Source organism: Ictidomys tridecemlineatus, chromosome 6, assembly GCF_052094955.1.
Source record: "Ictidomys tridecemlineatus isolate mIctTri1 chromosome 6, mIctTri1.hap1, whole genome shotgun sequence".
Lineage (NCBI taxonomy): Eukaryota > Metazoa > Chordata > Mammalia > Rodentia > Sciuridae > Ictidomys > Ictidomys tridecemlineatus.
The window spans coordinates 112,786,513-112,801,669 of NC_135482.1; the positions used below are offsets into that span (position 1 = coordinate 112,786,513).

Sequence of the window (15,157 nt, forward strand, 5' to 3'; positions counted from 1 at the left end):
CTATCATGATAATCACTTTTCAGGTTCTGGTCTCTACTTTTGTCTCCCTGTATTATGGTATACACTGGGAAATCACTTTAGGAGAGGGTATCTGAGGCCCTTTTCAGAGAATCTATCAGGTCAAAAGTATTCTGTAATAAACTGAGTGCAGGGACGTCTGTAGTCCAAGCTAACCAAGAGGCTAAAGCAGGAAGATCCTTTGAGCCCAGAAGTTTGAGACTAATGTGGGCAACATAGTGAGACCCCATCTCTAAAATAAATAAATAAATAAATAATTCACAACAATATTAACATTATTTCTCTCACAAAGGCATAGTAGAGTTTTCTAGAAGCTGGAAGATATGGATATTACAACAGTCTGAGAAGTTAGATGTCTTGTATTCACCCAGATATTTAAGAAATTTGCAAAATAACATGAAACCATGCTGTTCTGTTCTCTTTTTTTTTTAAGAGAGAGAGAGAGAAAGAGAGAGAATTTTAATATTTATTTTTTAGTTATTGGTGGACATAACATCTTTGTTTGTATGTGGTGCTGAGGATCGAACCTGGGCCGCACTCATGCCAGGCCAGTGTGCTATCGCTTGAGCCACATCCCCAGCCCCATGCTGTTCTTTTCAATAAAAATGTTGTTTTGTAAAATACAATTACTGTTTAAAATATTTATGCTAACAAGCAATTTCATACATTTCAAATGACTTAATAAGTATTTAAAATTTTTGTTTTAATTTTAACATAGAAAATATTAATAGATAAAACCCACTTAATTAAAAGGTTTTTGATTCCTAATTTTTATGTGTAAAGAGATCTGGAAACCAAGAAATTGGAAGAAATATACTACCCCATTTCTTTGAAAAATAAAGGCATATCCACAACTGTTTTTGTATTTCATACTAGTTATAACTAATTATTATAAGCAAAAAATAGATATAATAGTTCTAATGAACTGGGAGGTGACAATTGGAGAGCTATCTGTCACATACAAGCATTTTAGCAGATGTTTATGAGCACAACTTTTTATAGCTACACGTCCCTTTTATGCCTTTTTTGGTGCCAGGGATTGAACTTGGGGGTGTTTAACCACTGAGCCACATCCCTAACCCTTCTTGTGCTTTGTTTTAAGACAGGGTCTAAGTTACTGAGACTGGCTTTGATCTTGTGATCCTCCTGTCTCAGCCTCCAGAGTCACTGGAATTGGAAGTGTACAACACCATGATGGCTTCTTTTATGCTTTCTTTCTTTCTTTTTTAAGTATTATTTTTTAGTTGTAGTTGGACACAATACCTTTATTTATTTTTTATGCGGTGCTGAGGATCGAACCCAGGGTGTGCAATTGCTAGGCAAGTGCTCTACCGCTGAGCCACAACTCCAGCTCCTTCTTTTATGTTTTCTTGAAGTGAAAAGTACATTCATTAACACCAGCCAGAGATATAACCTGTTTAGAAATTTTAAAAAGTTTAAAAGTGCGGGGTGTGGTGGCACATGCCTGTGATCTCAGTGACTCAGGAAGCTCAGACAGGAGGATCACAAGTTCAAGACTAGCCTAAGCAACTTAGGGAGGCCCTGTCTCAAAATAAAAAATATAAAAAGGGCTGGGGATGTAATGGTAAAGTGCCCCTGCATTCGATCCCTAGTGCCAAAAGAAACAAACAAAACCCAAAGTCTAAAAGTTTTGCCTGATAATCAATGTTTTGGTATTCTGTATTATAAATTATGTGGATATATAATGACAACTCATTAATTAACTCAATTCAGTTTTTAAGTTATCTAAAGCTTTACCTTTCAATACCATTAAAATAAAAACAATTGTCAGGGCGGGGAATGCAGCCTGTGACAGAGCATGGTGCTTGGCATGCATGAGTTCCAGTATTTGATTCCCAGAACCAAAATAATTAAAGTCAAAGCATGAATGATTTAATTTAACTAAATGCAAATTTACAATATTTTAAAATTTTTTATTTTTCAGTTGTAGATGGACATAATACCTTTGTTTATTTTTATGTGGTGCTGGGATCGAACCCAGTGCCTCATGCATGCTAGGCAAGTGCTCTACCACTGAGCCACAATCCCAGGCCCAATTTTACAATTTTTATAATGTTAAACATTGAGTAATGTTAGCTGGTCATGGTGGCACATGCCCATAATCCCAGTGATTTGGGAGGCTGAGGCAGGAGGATCGTGAGTTCAAAGCCAGCCTCAGCAATTTAGCAAGGCCCTAAGCAACTTAGTAAAACCCTATCTCAAAATAAAAAGCAAGGGCTAGGGATGTGGCTCAGTTGTTAAGCACCCCTGGGTTCAATCACCAGTTCCCCAAAAAAGGAGTAATGATAGCGGATTTAAATAAACCTGTATAAGTTTAAGGTAAAGGGAAAGCAAGTAGAATAAAATAAAATGTATACTGTGGATTGTATCCCCACTACTGGAAAGGGAGAGAGGGAGGGGGAGGGAGAGAAGGAGGGGGAAGGAGGGGGAGAGGAAGGAAGGAGGGAGTGGCAGGGAGTAGGAGGGAGTGGGAGGGAGAGGAAGGGAGAGAAAGGGAGAGGGAGTGAAGGGAGGGGGAAGGAGAAGGAAGGAGGGAGAGGGGAGGGGATGCCATGAATAAAGGAAAACCAAGACAAAACACAAATTGAAGGGTGGAGCCCCAAAGAGAAACTTAGTCAACAAACTTCTTAGTCAACAAAGTTCTTCTGTTGCTTAGAATTCACCTAGGACCAGGTGGATCCACTGAGTAAGCTTTTCAGTGGCTGACCTTCAAAACTGCCAAAGGGTAGTTTAAAATAAAGTGGGCTGGGGCTGTGACTCAGTGATAGAGCTCTTGCCCAGCATGTGTGAGGCCCTGGGTTCAATCCTCAGCATCACATAAAAATAAATAAATAAAGGCATTGTATCTATCTACAACTTAAAAAAAAAAAGGTGAAACCTTGACTTTGATACAAATATAAAATGACAAAATGATATGTGTCAGAGATTTCATCTAGCTAATTAATTAATGAAGAAATCAATAGGATGCTTCAACCCTTTTAGGATTACTAGGTGCCTGCTAGTTCTAGTACACACTTCCATGGATATAAAACTAACAGTAGAGAGCTACAAGAAGACAACTTCTGCCCTTTGTGGGGGTGACCCTCAAGCCTTTGGGTGCTCACAGACCTAGACTTCTCCTTTCCATGGTCTCTAGGACCACAGTTTGCCTAACTGGCTGACTTATTCCTTTGGGTATTGACACTTATCAGTTTGGTCAGGGGTTTTTGCTGACACTCCAGGAATACAAATGAGGTAGGCCACACTTCCAATCACTCAGCCAAACTGAAATTTACAGGAAAGAAGAAGCTGGCATTTAGAGCAATGGTCCAGTCCAACTCCTTTGTACCTAGTCTAGTCTGAGCTCCCAGGCCCTGGAGTCTTTTCTGCAGACACTAGTGACATTCCTTAGAAATGCAAATGATCTCTTTCTACTCAGTCTCGAAACCCCCACTTCATTTTCAACTGCATGGGAACTACTTATCTAATCACCCACTGGTTTTCAACTCTGGCGGCAACTGGAACCAATGGGGAAGCTGTTAAACATACTAATTCAGCACGAACTTATATACAGAAAAGCCCAAAGAAACCACCAAAATTTATTGGGACTAAAACATGAGTAAAGAAAAGTTGTAGGATATAAGCATTTTCAGAATCCATTGTATTTCTATACACTAACAATAAACAATCCAGAAATTAAGAAAACAATTAATCTGTGCCAGGCATAGTGAGCATGCCCATAATCCCAGCAATTTGGGAGGCTGAGGCAGGAGGATTGCAAGTTCAAGACCAGCCTCAGCAATTCAGTGAAGGCCTTAAGCAACTTAGAGAGACCCTGTCTCAAAATAAAAAAAATAAAAAGGGCTGAGGAAGTGGCTCAGAGGTTAAGCACCCTGGGTTCAATCCCCAGTAACAAAAGAAATAAAAGCAAAGAAAGAAAACAGCAGCCAAGAGCTGAGGGTATAACTCAGAGCTGAGGTTATAGCTCACAGAGCTCCTGGTAGAACACTTGCTTACCATGTACAAGGCCCTAAGTTCAATCCCCAACACTGCAATACATACGTACATACATATACACAGCAGCTGAGGGAGGGTGGCATAAGGAAGGAAGGGCCTCTTTACCAGGTGATTTAGAACATCACCAGCAGGCCCACAGAAGTCAGGCATTCTGTATGTTAAAGCCCTCTGACACCTAATCTCCTGCTTCCAGGCCCTGAGTTTTCTAAAAGGCCTGTAGACATTGAGTGGGGCAAGATAGGCCAGCAAGGAGGGAGACAGATGTCCCAGAGGCCATTCTAAAATGTCTACATGAGCTTTTGTCCTACTACCTTGTTCCTGAACTCTCTTTATCTTCTTTTTTTTTTTTTAAAGAGAGAGTGAGAGAGGAGAGAGAGAAAGAGAGAGAGAGAGAATTTTTAATATTTATTTTTCAGTTCTCGGCGGACACAACATCTTTGTTTTATGTGGTGCTGAGGATCGAACCCGGGTCGCACGCATGTCAGGCGAGTGCGCTACCGCTTGAGCCACATCCCCAGCCCCTCTTTATCTTCTTTTTAGAGCTTAATTATGGAGGAAAATGGGATATTGCCAGGGATAAAGCACAGCACAGATCCCAAACAGACAAGGGGGCTGCTACCCACACTGTGCTTAGTCAGAGCTGGCAAGGAACAAGGGAGTCAACTGGCATAGACAGAAGGGCCTGCATGGGTATCAGCAGTCCTCCTGCCTCCCAAGCTCTGGCAGAAAAATTTCTTTCCTCCGCTGTGAAAGGGGTCAAAGACCTACATCAGGGTGCAGGGGTGGGGAATGGGGCAGATTACTAGAACATAAAAAGATGCAGCTTTCACAGTCATCTCACAGATGTCTCTGGAGACGGTCTCCCACCATGGGCCCCAAACTCAGCTCCCTAGTTGACCAGGTAAGGATTTTGGAGGTGAGAGATCTCCAAGGTTCCTAACGGATACCCAGGAGAAAAATAAGGCATTTCAGAAATTGTACACCCTTGGGGGCCAAGTGGTCTCAGAGCCTGCTAGAATTTCTAGAGAAGTTTCAGTCAAGATTGCTCTATCTTGCCAGGTGTGGTGGTGCACACCTGTAATCCCAGCGGCTTGGGAGGCTGAGACAGGAGGACCTCGAGATTAAAGCCAGCCTCAGCAAAAGCAAGGTGCTAAGTAACTCAGTAAGACCCTGTTTTCTCTAAATAAAATACAAAATAGGGCTGGGGATGTGTTTCAATGGCCAAGTGCCCCTGAGTTCAATCCCCAATACAAAAAAAGAAAGAAAGATTGTTCTATCTCCTCCACTACACCAGGGCTTGCCTTGATGGACTCCAGATGGTGCTTAGCCTGGCTGTGTTCCCTCTACCTCCTACACACACACATGTAGAGGCAGTTGAGTTTGGAAGAAAGGAGATAGTCCTAATGCAGTGACTCTCCCAGAACTCAAAGCTTAGGGTTCACCCACTGAACCCCACAGTGGCTTCCTGTTCCTTGTCTCCAAGGAGATGAATGACCAAGGCAGGAGCCTCTCCAGCCCCCTCTGATGCCAAATCTGACTTATGTTAATAACACACTGGCTGAGCTGAGGCTGTGGGTGGGGAGTGACTCATTCACCCAGCTGGCTTTTGTGCTAAATTGAGGCACACAGATTTTTGAGACATCTATGTTCACAGGATCAGAGTTCCTCAGCCCTAGTTCACTCTCCCAGACTGTCTACCAGGAAGGACACATGCCTACCACCTCACCTTTATGCCACAGCCCCAAATGCCCCTGGACCCTGCTTCCCTTCCTGGCTCTGAGTCCCAGTCTCATCCAGTACTCCTGCTGCTCTCAAATCTTAATGGATCTTCAGTCTTCCCACTCTGACCTCAGCCAGCTCCCTCTTCACAGGAGCTGAACCCCAGAGAAGCCCACTGAGATTGTAAGGATCCGGCGAATCGTTGGAGAAAGAGACCACAAGAGACCAGCTTCATGCAATGGGCAGGAGGGAGTTTATTGAAGAGGATCCTAATTCAGCACGCTGAGGTTCAAGGCTCACTCAGGAAGGGAGAGTGGCCCCGAGCCTTGAGCAGAGGTTCAAGCAGAGCTTAAGTACACTTTTTGGGGAGGGCGGGAGGCTTTGCATACATTAGAACAAATCATCATGAGGCGCAGGAAAATTGAACAACAACTCTGAGACGTGATTGGCACATTCATTGGCGGGAACAGGTCGGGCGGGGGTGATTGGTCATTCCTAAGGGGGGGTACACATTCAAATTGATTGGTTCAGGCCCTGTGACAAACTGCACAGGGCCCTAGGCTAAATGGCCAGTGGGCGTTGTCTTAACTATCTCAGGAATCTGGGTGTAACAGAGGAACTTAATAATACCTAATCTTTTACATTTTAATTCAAGCTTTCCAGCTTAGAAACTTTACCCTTTCAAGATCATATGTATATTAAGAGGCTCAGGTCTTTCAAGCCCAGAACAGAATCTCTAAAGATAAACAGGTCCGTTTGGTTTGAACTTGCAATGTAATCTCACTTTCCCTATGTGCAAAAAGGACCACCTCCTGCCTTGTGGGGACCAAATGGAAAAACAGAAAGGTCCCCAAATGCCACTTGAAGGTCTTCCCCTTCTCTTTGGCTCTGAAGGACAGAGACTCAAGTAGGAGCTCTTGGGACATGTTCTGGGCTCAGGGCTACAGTCACCTCAAGGCTTATCCATGTGGGATGCACATTACCATTAATGGTCACAATGGCCATTTAGTCTAGGGCCCTGTGCAGTTTGTCACAGGGCCCGATCCAATCAGTTTGAATGTGTAACCCGCTTAGGAATGACCAATCACCCCCGCCCGACCTGTTCCCGCCAATGAATGTGCCAATCACGTCTCAGAGTTGTTGTTCAATTTTCCCGCGCCTCATGATGATTTGTTCTGATGTATGCAAAGCCCACCGCCCTCTCCAGAAAGTGTACTTAAGCTCTGCTTGACCTCAGCTCTGGGGTCTGGGCTGCTCTCCCTTCTTGAGTAAGCACGGAGCCCCAGTGCGCTGGAATGGATCCCCAATAAATCCCCTTTTGCCAATTGCACGGAGTAAGTTTCTTGTGTGGTCTCTCCCTCCGACGCTCCGCCAGACCCCTCTTACAACAACTGTAGAACTTCACAGAATTAATGTAAGAATTAAAATACAGACCGTCCCAACTTTTATTTTTCCACTTTCTGATGGTTGGTGTAAAAGTGTACTCCTACAACTATTACACTTTTCACTTTCTGTATAATATTCAATAAATTACATGAGAGAGTCAATACTTTTTTTATAAAACAGGCTTTGTGTTAGGTGATCTTGCCCAATAGTGGGCTAACATGAGTGTTCTGAGCACATGTAAGGTTGACTAGGCTAAGCTAGGATGTTTGGTAGGTCAGGTAAATTAAATGTCTTTATAACTTAACAACCATTTTTTAATTTATGATGGTATAACAATGATTTGGGGAGTCTTTTTTTTTAAGGTACTGGGGATTGAACCCAGAATTACCACTGGACTAACCCTTTTAATTTCTATTTGGAGACTCAATAAGTTGCCCAGGCTCACCTTGAACTTGAAACCTGCCTCAGCCTCCTAAGTCACTGGGATTACAGGTATGCATCACCAGCCAGGCAGGCTCCAAAAGTTCCCTTGGATGTGATAAGGAGGCAACTCCAAGAATCCAAGAACCCAAGTGAGGTAGAGCACTTGCCTAGCACTTGTGAGTCCCTAGGTTCAATCCTCAGCACCACAAAAAAAAGAATAAAATAAATAAATAAATAGATAGATAGAAGAACCCAAGTGAAGGAGATGATGATGCTTTTGAAAGAGGGAGCCCCATGGATTTCCTGCTTTTTGTCCCGCTGAACTCCCTTATTCTTCTCATAAATGCTGTCTATGCCCTTAAGCCCTAATGAACATAGAGATTTGACACAGAAAAGATTATCTCTGACTTCCTCAATGCTAGCTTTGAAGGTTGTCTTCTTCCAGCAACTTCTGTCTCCAGAGATTTAGTTGAGTGATGTGCAGTAGAACCTTCTACCCCAATAATAATGGGTTTAGTGGAACACAGCCCCATTGTAAGATGAGGAGTATCTGTATATATTCATGCAAATTAAATGAAATATGGATGCAGAGATGCCTAATAACAAAAATACAAGAATATTATTGTAGTCAGGTGCGCTGGCATGCCTGTATTGCCAGCAACTTGAGAAGCTGAGACAAGAGGATCTCAAGTTCAAAGTCAACCTCAGCAACTTAGCAAAGAACTACTCAACTTAGCAAGACCCTATCTTAAAATAAACAATGAAAAAGGGGCTGGGGATGTGGCTCAAGCAGTAGCGTGCTTGTCTGGCATGTGTGCGGCCCGGGTTCGATCCTCAGCACCACATACAAAGATGTTGTGACCGCCAAAAACTAAAAAATAAATATTGGGGCTGGGGATGTGGCTCAAGTGGTAGCGCGCTCGCCTGGCATGAGTGCGGCCCGGGTTCAATCCTCAGCACCACATACAAACAAAGATGTTGTGTCCGTCAAAAACTAAAAAATAAAGTATAAAATTCTCTTTCTCTCTCTATGTCTGTCTCTCTCTCTTTAAAAAAAAAAATGAAAAAGGATGGGGATATAGCTCAGTGATAAAGCCTCTCTAGGTTCAATCCCCAGTACCCCCCCCCACACACACAAAAGAACATTATTGCTGGCTGTGTAATAAGGACTTAAGACTCTTCACTTTTGCCTGTAAATGTTCAGTGGGTAACTAGTAACTAAAAATAGGATTAAAAACTTGGCAACTCTGCCTCCATTTTGCATGTGTCTTCTCTGCTCTGAATCACCTTGGATTCTAGGAATAGGTCTGATTGACAAATAAATATCTTGTGATGAGTAGAACCCCTCCTCCCTTCCTAGTAAAAAACAGTAACTTTCTTATTGCTGACAAGACCCTCACTGACCAATCCAAATGTAATGGACCAGATCATGCCTGTCCAAGATTATAAGAGGAACTTAGGCAATGATTCTTTACTTAGACCTGCAGATGCTCAACCAGTAACTAAAAGTAGGGTAAAGTTGGGCATCTCTGCCTTCATTTCATATCTGTCTCCTTTATCACCTTCAATTTTGTGATCTGCTCAGCTCTTCATAATCATTTAAGGAATGTTCATATAAAAACTAGTAATAGCCCTAAATTTACCTAATCTATCTCATCCCCCTTCAAGACTGAGGTAAGATTTGTGGGGATACCCTCTTTTAGGACCCTAGAGGAGTGCCTAGAAACTTCCAGTCATTTCCCTACACTTTCCAGGTAAAGTAGATCCCTACAGGCAAGTCACAAGCAGGAACAATTGTCTCATGGGCACCAAATTGCCTCCTTCCAGGATCACTTAATAGATAAATATCCTGAGCAGCAAATGGAGATGGCTTCCTCAAGTGACAAGGACTTAGTCGGAGCCACCTCATAGAACCAGAAATAAAATAACTAGACCACAGTTTGACTAAGGCTGCTTGAATATGTATAACTCTTGCCCTTGACCCAATTCTTCCTCTGTTTAAACCTAAAGTTCATGTGAGCATCAGGAAGCATGTGACTCTGCCTTCCCAATATGGTCATTTTAATTAAAGTTTCTTTCTTTCTTTCTTTCTTCTTTTTTTTTTTTAATCATTACCTTTTCTGTTTGGTTTTTGGATCTTGGAATTCCTGGAGTCAGGTATCTCTCCTAGGGCTCTGGTAATAAGATGAACCTTCTTTGTCAGATGTGCAAACCCTCTAGCTATACAAACCTCACTTTCTTGCCCTTTTTTTTCTTTTTTTGTTACTAGGGCGCCATACCACTGAGCTACACCCCCAGCACTTTTTATTTTTTGAGACAGAGTCTTACAACATTTGCCCAGGCTGGCCTAGAACTTGTGATCCTCTTGACTTAGTCTACTGAATCATTGGGATTATAGACATGAGCCACCATGTCTGGCCTTCGTTCCCTTTTTATAAAATTCATTATAAAATTTTAAAAATGAATTAACTGTCATCCCCTTAAAGGTAGGGATAAGGATGTGGGTCCTCTTGTCTTCCCAGTGCATTTACATGGACAAGTTCCTCTCCTCTGTTTGGTTTGTGAGGCAGGTGGCTAAACCTGATTTGCTGGGACCCTCAACCCTCTAGCCTAGGACTCCAGTAGCAGCCTCAGATAAACGCTCATGGTCAAGGGTCCATATCAGACAAATTGGATTGTTCCAGCTCATCTACCCATACATTGCATTTGGAACCTCAAAGGCCAGCCTACCCCCACCTGAAGCCAGATTTAAAATTAGGTAGTCAGTGTAGTTAGGTAAATCGCGTCTAATAACAAGTGAAATCTAAAATGGAGGCCATGCTGACAATGATTCCGGGAAACAGGACAACTCATGGAATGTTAATGAAGTCCAGAAAGGCCCTAGGCCAAAGTCCACCCCAAAGAAATGTTAATGGAGCCCAAGAAACAGCCCCCAACAGATTTGGAGATAGCCCATCCCAGAGAAGTGATAAGCCCATCCCAAAAGTGATAATTAAGTCCTTTCTGCCCAGATTACTTGTTTGGCCCACCTGTGTCCTAACCCTTCCCCCTTGCATCCCATCACCAAACCTATAAAAAGGGGAATACATTTGCCCGCCAACAGATTCCACCTCTTGGGTCCCCTTCTTCCTCCGGGAGAAGTCTTTTCTGCTGTCCTTTAATAAACTTCTAATTTCTACTCTGACCTTGCCTCGGTGTGCTTTTCCGGGGAAGCAAGGACTGTCACCAGCCAACAGCAGTAGCACACCCACCCATCCAGAGCCCAGTACTGACTTCCTTCCTCTAAAGAAAGAGGACTGGTAAGCAAATAAGGAAGGAACCCAATCCTATGGTAGATGGCAACCTGCTCTGCTGGTCACCAGCATAGCCATCAGCATGGATGATTCTGCAAGCTGGGGGATCCCATCCCGATGAACAAGTCCAGGCAGGAAGCTCTGCAGAAAGTTCCATGATGATCTGGACACCAAAGCAGATTGAGCCCTAGACCCAGACAACAGGGATCTCCCCAGTAGCAGCTGCCATACTGCTGTGCTGCCCACTCCTGAGCCACAGCTGCCCACACCCTTTCACTAGGGCAGAATGTCTTTCCAGTTATTCTGCATACCTAAGAGCAACCAACCCTTTAAGTCTGGTCTATGTCCAGATGTAGTCTTTTACCCTTCAAAACTTCTCCTCCCTACAGGAGCCTATGATCCCAGTTACTCAGGAGGGGATTGCCAGTTCAAGAAAAGTCTGGGCAACTTGTCGAGACCCTGTCTCAAAAAAAAAAAAAAAAAAAAAAAAATTGAAAGAGCTAAAAAGGCTGGGATGTAGCTCAGTGATAGAGCATCCCAGTTTCAATCCCCAGTACAGAACAAACAAACAACAAAACAATAACAAAAAAACTCTCTCCCTCCAAAGCTCACAAAATTCAAGGAAGTCCATTTGTAATACTGATAGTGGAGGGTAATTTAAACAAAACACTTCTTCCTTTTCTTTGGCCCCTTCCATTTCCTTCTTTCTTTATTTCTGCAGTGCTAAGGGTGGAACCCAGGGCCTCAGGCATGCCAGGCAGCCACTGGTGCTCTACCACTGAGACACACCCCAGCTCTTCCTCTTTTTCTTAGTTCGTGTGTCTTTTTCAGAAAAGATCATAGGCACAACACCCATAAAGCCAACCAAGCAATCAATTTCAGACAGAAACACTTCCAGAAATGGTTGCTTCAGATTCACTGAGATGGCCTTTTATTTAAAACATTACCATTTAGACCAAGAGAGGCAAACAGAGAAAAAAGTGGGGGGGGGGGAGGATAGAGTTGCAGGTAGAGTGTTGTGGGAATCTGCCAGGGTAGTTCTTGGGTAAAAATTCCACCAATGGAGTCCTCTCTCACACACATCATTAGCTGCTCTGTAACTTCAGAGGCCTGTCTGCCTCCTAAGGTCTACCAAGGGAGGAGTCAACAGAAAGGCCATGTTGGCTGGGGTAGGTCAGTGGTAGAGTACTTACCTAGCATGTCCCAGGCCCTGATGAAAGAAAAGAAAGGAAAGAAAGGAAGAAAGAAAAGAAAGGCTACAGGTCATGGTCATTCTCTCTGCCGCTCACCCCTGAATTTCTAATAGGCATGAAGGTGTGCAGGTAAGTAGGTTGCATTTAAGTAGCAGAACAGAGAGAAGCCTTGGAGGTTGGCAATGTGGTACAATGGTTATAATTAGGGCCCTGGTGGGCTGGGGATGTGGCTCAAGCGGTAGTGCGCTTGCCTGGCATGCGGGCGGCCCGGGTTGGATCCTCAGCACCACATACAAACAAAGATATTATGTCCGCCGAAAACTAAAAAATAAATATTAAAAAAATTCTCTCTCTCCTCTCTCTCTCTCTTTCTTAAAAAAAAAAAAAAAAAAAAAAAATTAGGGCCCTGGAGTCTGAATCCCTCAGTTGTGGCCCTGGGCAAATTATCTAACACCCCTTTTTGTCTGTTTTGTCATCTGAAGAATGGTGATGCTAATCTAATCTCTGATTACTATAAAGCCTAAATAAGTTAACTAATAAACATATATAGCATTGTGAGGTGGAAGTTGCCTATAGTTCCAGCTACTCAGGAGGCTAAGGCAGGAGGATCACCTGAGCACAGGATTCAAGACCAGCCAGGGCAACATAGAGACCTCAACTCAAAACAAAAACAAAAACTTACAAATATATCCTCTGTGTATGAGGTACTCTGTATGGTATGGTTGGTTACATGCCCCACCCTTTGAGCCTCAGTTAGCTGTCTTCCTTAGATCTATCAGTGGCTTTAAACAAGGATACATGTGACCTCTGGGAGTGACCAGCCAGGTGGGCTAGCCAAGGAGCTGTTAATCCTGTTAATTGTGGAGACCAGATGAGATGAGCAGGGGTAGACATATCAGCTGGCCTCTGGGGCACTTCAGAACTGTGCTGTCCTTCACAGCTGCAACCTGGCCAGAGATGCTGCCACAGAATGTGCTTCCAGCAGCCACTGTTCTACATCCCAGCTCCTTGCAGATTGACTTCAGAGCCAGCACTCTTGGTATTACCACCATGATTCATTCAGTCCCTGAATAAGAAGGCTGCCTGTCCTTGAAAACTGATGGTTACAGACTCCCATTTGGTCACCAACCCCTCCACCTTGCTAGAAAGAAGACAAAAGGGAATATCATTCATTGCCTTTCACAAGGCTGAGAATGCTAGCCTAGAAGGCTCCATCATCAAACCTCCATCCTCCTCCTGGTCCTCATCCTTCCTTCAAAGTCCAAAGGCCTGGGTATGGCTAGGGCTCCTTGCAAGGCCCATTTATACTCATTTGCAAATAAGTGTTCCTCCCCAGGCATTCCTTGCACAGCCTGGACTCCTGTGGAAAAACCATGCCCTTATTCATCCTTCAGAGAGCCCCAGTAGTCTGGCCTTCTTTGCCAGTCCTATCCTACTGCAGATCAATTATAGGAACATGTCCCGCAGTCTTAGGTCTCTATTCCTGAGGCAGCACTTTGTTCCTCAGGAAAACAATCCCAAGTGAGATGCCTGCTCTTTTCTTTTTTTTTTTTTAAGATTTTACAACTTTATTTTTTAATGTGGTGCTAAGGATCAAACCCAATGCCTCACACATGCTACGCAAGTGCTCTACCACTGAGCCACAACCCCAGGCCAAGATGGCTGCTTTTAAACTTCAGCTATTAAGTGCTGACCCTACTCCCATTCCATCCCTGGGTCAGGAGGGACAGAAGAGGCAAGGACACACTTAGCTGCAGCTAAGGCTTGGCATGGGTCATCTTCCCAAGAAAGCCCCCCTCACTAGAATTTGGTGCTCACTCTCTCTCCTATTTACCCCTGGCTGCCAGACCACATTCTCTTCCAGGCACAATCATGGCTGACTCCCAGGGGATGTCAGGCAGTCTTCAGGGTCTGTCCCAAGATGGCAAAGCCCCAGCGCAGGAAGCCCTCCCCATCTCAGAGCCTGCCAAGTTCCCTGACCAGGTGGAGATGGAATGTGCAAAAAAACATATCTTTTTTGCAGCTTCCACTAGCTCTCTTCCATAGCAGGTCAGCTGAGCTACTACGGGCTTTGAAAATGTCTCAGAAGACTGGTCAAGTGTAGCCATGGAATAAGTCAGGGGCTCTGGGATGGATCCCCAGGTCTGCCACATGAAAGCTAATCCCGGCCAAGAAGGCGCAGAGCTATAGAGCCCTTCCCTGTGATCCTCAGTCTATCCCCTCACGGCCATCTCTGGTCCTATCCTGACCCCAGCACCAGCTGCACATTCATATTTGTTGAATGAGTGAATGAATGAATGAATGAATGAATAACCCCTTGCTAGCCCAGCTACTTGGTGGGTAAGAGTGTCAGGACTCTCTGGGGTTTCCAAGCTGCCCTGTGGGCTGCCACTCCCGCCACGTTTGTGGAGCCATGGAGCTCTGAACTCTGAGGCACCGGCAAGTATAGGGGAAGTGCCCTGTACTGGAGTACCAGGTCTGCATCTGTGCTGGGGTTCCGGATCTGCCACAGAGCAGGTGTGAGGCAAGAGCCTGTCCTTCCTGTTAGCTTTCTCATCTCTAGAGATGGCCGGGGCTGAACAGTCCACGAAACCCTGGCGGAGGTGTCTGTGGCCTCGCCTCTCCCCGCTCTCTCAAGCACCTGCGGGTGAGGGGCGCGGCCCGCCCGCCCACCCAGGCGACATCCACGTGAAGAGAAGACAACAAAGCCAGTACCGCCGCCCAAAGGGAGGACCACTGGGCCACAGAGAAGAACATGGGGTTCCGCTGCCTTGTCCAGGATCGCCGCTGCGGGGCGGGCCGGCTACAGGGGACGCGCTCCCGCGTGTGCGGGCCGCCCACGAAGGGACTGGACAGAAACGAGGTTGGCGGCGGGGCGGACCCACGTCCGGGCTGGGGGCTCTCACCCGACGCCAGGCGCAGGGCGGCGGAGTGCTCCGGGAAACATTTTGAGGCATGCGTCTCTCCAGCCCTCCCCTGGTCCCGACCCCAGGCGCAGACACCCGAGACCGAGACGAGGAGAGCGCGGGCGGTGTGCCCCCACCTGAGCTCGGTGGAGACCCCTGCGATGGCGCCGGGCCAGGGAACACAGGGCCGGGCGCCCAAGAG

At 45.0% G+C, this 15,157-nt stretch overlaps 1 protein-coding gene across 1 annotated transcript in view; it reads right to left on the bottom strand.

The window, feature by feature from the left end:
* Bid (BH3 interacting domain death agonist) overlaps nucleotides 1–15,157 on the bottom strand; it is a 41,447-nt gene that overhangs the window by 26,138 nt on the left and 152 nt on the right. The gene's annotated exons all lie outside the window — the stretch shown is intronic.